This window comes from Saccoglossus kowalevskii, chromosome 8, assembly GCF_978046115.1.
Source record: "Saccoglossus kowalevskii chromosome 8, keSacKowa6.1, whole genome shotgun sequence".
In the NCBI taxonomy this organism is placed as follows: domain Eukaryota; kingdom Metazoa; phylum Hemichordata; class Enteropneusta; family Harrimaniidae; genus Saccoglossus; species Saccoglossus kowalevskii.
Genome location: NC_140648.1, coordinates 18636377 through 18642841, shown reverse-complemented (window position 1 = coordinate 18642841; position 6465 = coordinate 18636377). Strand labels below are relative to the sequence as shown.

The 6465-nt window shown below is 34.4% G+C and overlaps 1 long non-coding RNA gene across 1 annotated transcript; it reads right to left on the bottom strand.

Annotated features, from left to right (window-relative positions):
* Nucleotides 1–997: 997 nt before the first annotated feature.
* LOC146739371 (uncharacterized) lies at nucleotides 998–1832 on the bottom strand. The gene is made up of 2 exons (XR_014930166.1): nucleotides 1668–1832; nucleotides 998–1151 (listed from the first exon to the last, which is right to left on the bottom strand). It is a non-coding gene; the product is annotated as an uncharacterized LOC146739371 (long non-coding RNA).
* Nucleotides 1833–6465: the final 4633 nt, after the last annotated feature.

Sequence of the window (6465 nt, the reverse complement as noted above, 5' to 3'; positions counted from 1 at the left end):
TTCCCATTAGAAGAGCGCATTGGATTGTGGGAAAATCAATGTTCATCAATACAAAGGTCGCACTGCCCTTTATTTAATACATGAATGTTACAGTCAAATTGACAGACTATATTTTCACCAATGATACAAATCGCTTAATATTCGATTGGCCGAGCTTCTGTCTAAATCAGTATTACCTCAGAAAAATTATTGACCGTAAATCAATTGCGACAAACCATGCGCAACGGCACGTACTGAAGTTCTCAAAACAAGCGCGCCCGCTAGAGACGAGGCGCGAGATTTTCTACGAAGTAAATAAATGTCAAATGACAACCTAACGAAAGACAATTGTCACTTTGAACGCATCTACGTCACTGGAGGGGTCGAGAGCGCAACTATATGGAAATTGGGTATCCAATATCCCGGAGCCTGTTCAACATGGTTGTTAGTTGTAATTTGTCGGATATACAGGATATTAGAGTTAAACTTTTATTTCAGTGTACTTGTAAAAAATTTAAATGATAAATTTATCTCTTAAATGCATACCAGTAAAAACCTCTGCGTAATTTTTGGAATAATGTAGAAAGCGACCAGATAAGAAATATTAATTAAGGTAGGAACAGGGATAAATCGCATTAAAATTGAACTGTGTTTCAGAAATTCTTTAAAAGTTACTAAGCATCCTACTATCACATCCTCAATCTGATTAAAATCTGATGCAGTGTACGGGCTTTAATTATTTTGGTTATAAACTTATTTTAATTTTATTTTTTATTACTTTTGTTATTAATGCCCTTTTATTTTATTATTTTACTTTGATTTTGTGATTTTTTTTAATTCCGCCCTACCTACGTAGATCTGATCCGACGCCTATGTAAGTCCCGTTCAAATCTCGCGTAAGTAACAGCCAATCACAGCCCCCTTTTATACAGGCTGTCGGTTGCTTACTTTTCAGTGTATCCGGGCAATCTTTTTGTACATTATATTTTGTCCACTTGAATAAATCATTAATAGAAAATTGCTAGTATATTTTTTATTTGCAAAAGAAATTCCACAGCATTTTACAATTTTTTTCACTTCCAACAAATGTGTACACTTCCAGATATATCTTCGCCAGCCAAGGTTCGTTCATTCAGTCATCGCTTCAATTTTACATCACTGAGCATAATTATCTAGAATGGAAGCAAACAAATAAGTAAATCGTAATGATTAGAACACTGTAAACAGCTATAGAAAACAATGCAAACTGATTTTAAATTGTATAACGGTCACTGGCCCACGGCATCGACGCAAAAAATTGGAGCAAAAAAACATTTCCTGATCAATTGCGATGTGTTCCAATAAAAAATATTTTATTCCAGTCCAAATCAGCTCAATTACTTTAATAAAGAGTTATTGTATAATGTACAAAATGTTGATACAATTTGATGAATATTTACAGCTACTGCTCCAATACCGTAGACGATTTTGGCCCGATCGTCAACAAAACATCACCCGTCTCCAGGGCAGGCCACAGGCGCCTGTGGGACAGGCGACTAGAAAAAGACACTGGTGTTCGGTCGAACCGGTGGAAACAAAATCGTCACTCCTAGAATAACTATGCAAAATAACGATCTAAAGTCGAACCATTCGAGCCACAATATTAACATAAAAATGACTTTCGTTGCATTTGACAATGATAAACTTACCGAAAAGCCGTGTCATTCTCGGTCGCTAACGTCGGTATAATCCGCCATTTTATTTGAGTCTGTTTGCTACCTGACTCTGCCCGGTGACGTCATCATGTGCGCTATAGAAGGAGGTCTGTGATTCGTTGACTAAAATCGTCGATAGTGGGTCTCGTTGAAATCTCGTTACATCGGCATCGGGTCAGATGTAGGTAGGGCGGAATTAAAAAAAATATCACAAAATCAAAATCAAAGTAAAATAATAAAATAAAAGGGCATTAATAACAAAAGTAATAACAAATAAAATTAAAATAAGTTTATAGCCAAAATAATTAAGGCCCGTACACTACATCAGATTTTAATCAGATTGTCACATTCTATATATCATCTGAAATTTTAGATATGGTTGAACACGGTTGTACATAAGCCGTGCCAATGTCTGTTTACAGGATTACCTGACGACCAGTATCGATACTGTGCCTCTTTTACTATTCCGATTGTTGACAAAAAACTCTGTTGTGTATATATATATACCTGTAGCGGAAACAGAAAACACGTACTTGACCTTCACTATTCTGGTACAATTAGCGGCAATCGTTATATTGATTTTGTATTGTATTTCGGAGTGTTTTTGCTAGGAGGCATGGCATTAGGAAATCAATTATAGTGGAACTGTGGTTCTCAAATTATTATTCATGCAATAGTCGCTGCCTGAAAAAATAACAACAAAAACAACAGTTTTTCCGAAAAAAAGTTCATATTTTAGAAAAGTATGTATAATCATATCATATCATATCATATCACCTTCCAGTACTTCTGGCAGTTGCAATGATGACAGCTTCAGACAAACCGACTCTGCCACCTCTACCCTAAAATCGGTTTTACATATAGCATTCATGATATTTACTCTGTGTTGAAAACATATGTTTATGTTCCGGGATAGTGTTAATGCTTAGAGGCAGACTAATTATATTACTTGGTAATATGCCATTATTAATCCGTTGGAACTAGCGATATGACATTAATTCACCAGCACGCTGTGACTTCTGTTGTATTAGACATATCAGTATTGAATGGCAACGAAATTGACACTATAGAACTGGCGCATTGGCCAGTCTGAAGCCAAGTGAGCGTAAATTGAATACTAAACATTGTCAACGTTTCTGTTGTTGATATTTTTCAATACCTCCACTATCTATACCGTATTGATTGAACTTAGTTCAATTGATGTTAACGAGGGTATTGAAGAAATGAACTCGTGAACTTTGTATCCTATGTTGTGTGAATGATAGCAAGGATTTCTCATACTTCAATATGGTCACTGTTATTTCTGTTTTCCAAAGTGGACACAAAAGTGACAACTATCTATTTCGTTGTCACCTTTAGAGAGATTATTCTATATACAAAATTAATATTAGCAACAATAAAAAAGAGGGTTACCGGCTTTGTATTTTGAGAAAATGTTATGCAGTTACACTGGAAATATGAAGAAAAACAGTATCATTTTAAATATGTATTTTTTTTATGAAACTCAGAATAATGGGTGCGTGTGGAGAGAACAAGATTTTCTACAAACGAAAAAAATGGCTCGCGACCGTCTAAAAATGTCATTCATGTTTTAATAGTGTTTGTTATACTAATACATGCGGTTGAACGTTTTCTCGCATTTGCGTCCACTACGCAGAATTCATGCACAGAAACTGTTACACCCAAACTAGAGTATATTCAAAGTATAGGTTATTATATCGTCTCCTGCAATCATTTTTATCGTTTTGCGCAGAGTTCTGTGGAGTTATCTTAGATACATATTGGAAGAAAATATAGCCTCCCTCAAAAAACCAAAATATTTCCGACACGATTTCTACAAATTGGCATTATTATCACAATCGTACACGAACCTATATTCGAACTAGCGGAGAGTGTACTTCAGAAAAAGTGAAACTGTATCGTACATTCTTAACATCTATTTAAAAAACAAAATAGTATATGTTCAGTTCTATCTACATGTACAGCAGCAGTATATGACTTGGTGCTGTCGTTTTTTCGTGGAAAAATCTCTTACATACGAACACCTCATATCATAAAGAACCTGGAACAAGTTGACCAGGAGTATTTGAAACGAAGATCGTCATCAAACCCAGGAACCAATCAGCGACAGACTCACGGATAACGGGTAATTTCGGTTTCAAATATCAACGGATTGTTTAGCTGCCAAACTTTTTTTCCTGACTTGTAGGAATCTGAAAAATAAGTTTCTCATTTTTTTTATTAATTCGAGCCGTATTCAAGATGAAATACCCGATATGATAAATATCGACAAATTAATCGCTATTTATGTTATTATCTCTTGCGTTATCATTATCGCCAGCTGATTGTGTAACAATTGTACGTACTCAACCAATATATTATTTTGCAACGGTCATGTGGCATTTGATGTCAAACATGTAATATTGCGGAACTTAATTAATTTGTCATTTTTAATTGACTTTCTTTGTTAAATGATTTTAATTTTTTTTTTAGGCGAGGTGTTTTATAAAAATGTTCTATCAATGGTTACTAGTTCTCTACAAATGTATCCAAACTGATTTGAATTATTCAAGTTGACATGTACATTTCAACGACAATCATACAAACGCAAGTTCGACCGCAGCTCTTCTCGATGCCTCCAAGAACTGTGCTTCGACGGAATATTTGTTACTGATGTTTTCCGCTGCGATTGTTTTTAGTCACGTGATTGGTTATTACGTAATACTGCGTAAATGGCGACCTTCAACCAAACATGTATCATGTATAGTGACACTCAAATATACACGTCATATTTGTTTCATTCTGCAACGAGTAATTAGGTTAATTATGGCGAAATAAGATATAAAGCCGAAATTAGGTTAATGCTAACGACGTGAGGTCAACGCTGACGATATGAGGTTAATGCTGGCGAAATGAGAACATTGATATATTATTATCACCACATTGATGACTGACTGGATGTAAACATGTTTACAGGAAATAATAACCACGCTGCAGTGGTTGTTTTATTACATTGAAGGCCGCCCGTCATGATGCAATATATCACGTACACAGTGTCATTTAATGTTTTACGTACTTCAGACTGTTTTATAACCTGGCAATAAATACAGTCTGAGCCCTCCTAGCCACGTAGTTTATTCGATTATATGTTGCTTTGGATTTTTCGGGGAACATTGAATTGATACTAGGGTGTCAGCTAGTGCACGGATCCTATGTTTTTAGTAGTGTTGTTTGATGTTGTATATTGGTGGATACCTTGAATAATGAACTGAAAACGTAGTTCTTATAGCACACATTAAGTATTGGTTCGATGAAACGATGAAATTCTCTAATACGCATGTACACTGGTTGTTTTGTTATGAACGATAACAATGACTGCACATGCGTATTAACGTTTTTTTTGTTTTGTTTTTTAATACAACTAATACTGTTGTATGTCTTGCAAACGCAGCATTTTTAGTTTATCGTGAATCATAATTTGATTTGGCATAGAGTATGGGGTATCGATCAATAATAACGAAGATGTGCAGACATCAGAGCGCGATATCTGTGATGTCGCTTAGTCTGACGTTTACATGACGTCACATAGCAGCGTAATACGATGTTTACGGACATTGGAAGGATATTGTCTCATCATTGATTGGCTGAAATAAGTTTATATATCGAGTTTGCAAAAACGTGCAATGCGGACGTGACAAGCATAGAATCAAACACAGGCCGAATTCTTCTCGTATAGCAATTTGCAAAAGTAATTGTTGTATAAGTAATTAAATTTCTACTCCACAAGGAAGAGATGAAAAAACAAAACAAATAAAGCTCTAAGTAAATTAATATTCTTAAAATGAACATGGAACATTGTACACATTTACATAATACAATAATTCAAAATACCATTAATGCATAATCATAAAATAGCACACCTGATGATGCCTTGTCTATTAGTTTCATAATATCCTTTCATGAATTTTGGTTGGAAGATTCAGAACAAAATAATAGAATTGATGTTTCCATGGTACATGATGATTCTCCATTGACACTGCATCACTAAAACACAAGCACCATGTTGGCATTTTATTTGAATTTGCTATACAGTCTAGTTCAGGTTAGTTCAGAAGCAATATCTTCAAAGCGGTTTATGGCAACGAACGAAATCACATAATATTTTACAACTAAATGGTATAAAATGAGTATGTGTTAAATGTGACACAAAGAAGAAACTATTGCTCGGTTAACCTTATTTCTATCAACCATGATTATTAAAAATACATAAAGTGATGTACATAAATGCTAAGGTATTGTATTGTATTGTATTGTGATTTTTAATTTACGGGTATGTAAAACGAAATTACATTAACGGATGTAACTGATAACTTTTCCAATGAAATCCTTAGCACCCCGTTGGCAGGCCAGTCACACTGGTTCTCACCACAAGAGGTTACATTGTATTGTATTGTATTGCATTGTATTGTATTGTAATTTCCCATGTCTAAAACAATAGGTAATAAATGATCAACACAATTTCTATGAAATATCAACATTTATTCCAAACAAAAAGGATGCAAAATATGGATTGGCGTGATAACAATGAGCTACGATTAAAACAATGATTAGACAAATAGGAAAGTGGAGAGACGATTCAAAGACATGTCAATTCTCATTGCCAGATACAATATAACAATATGAAAAAACTGCCTCTCTTTCATTATTAATCCTACTAATTAAACAAACAACTGTTATTATATAAAGAGCATTTTAGGTAGTAATTAGCACAAAACAGTTTAGTTCATGTATA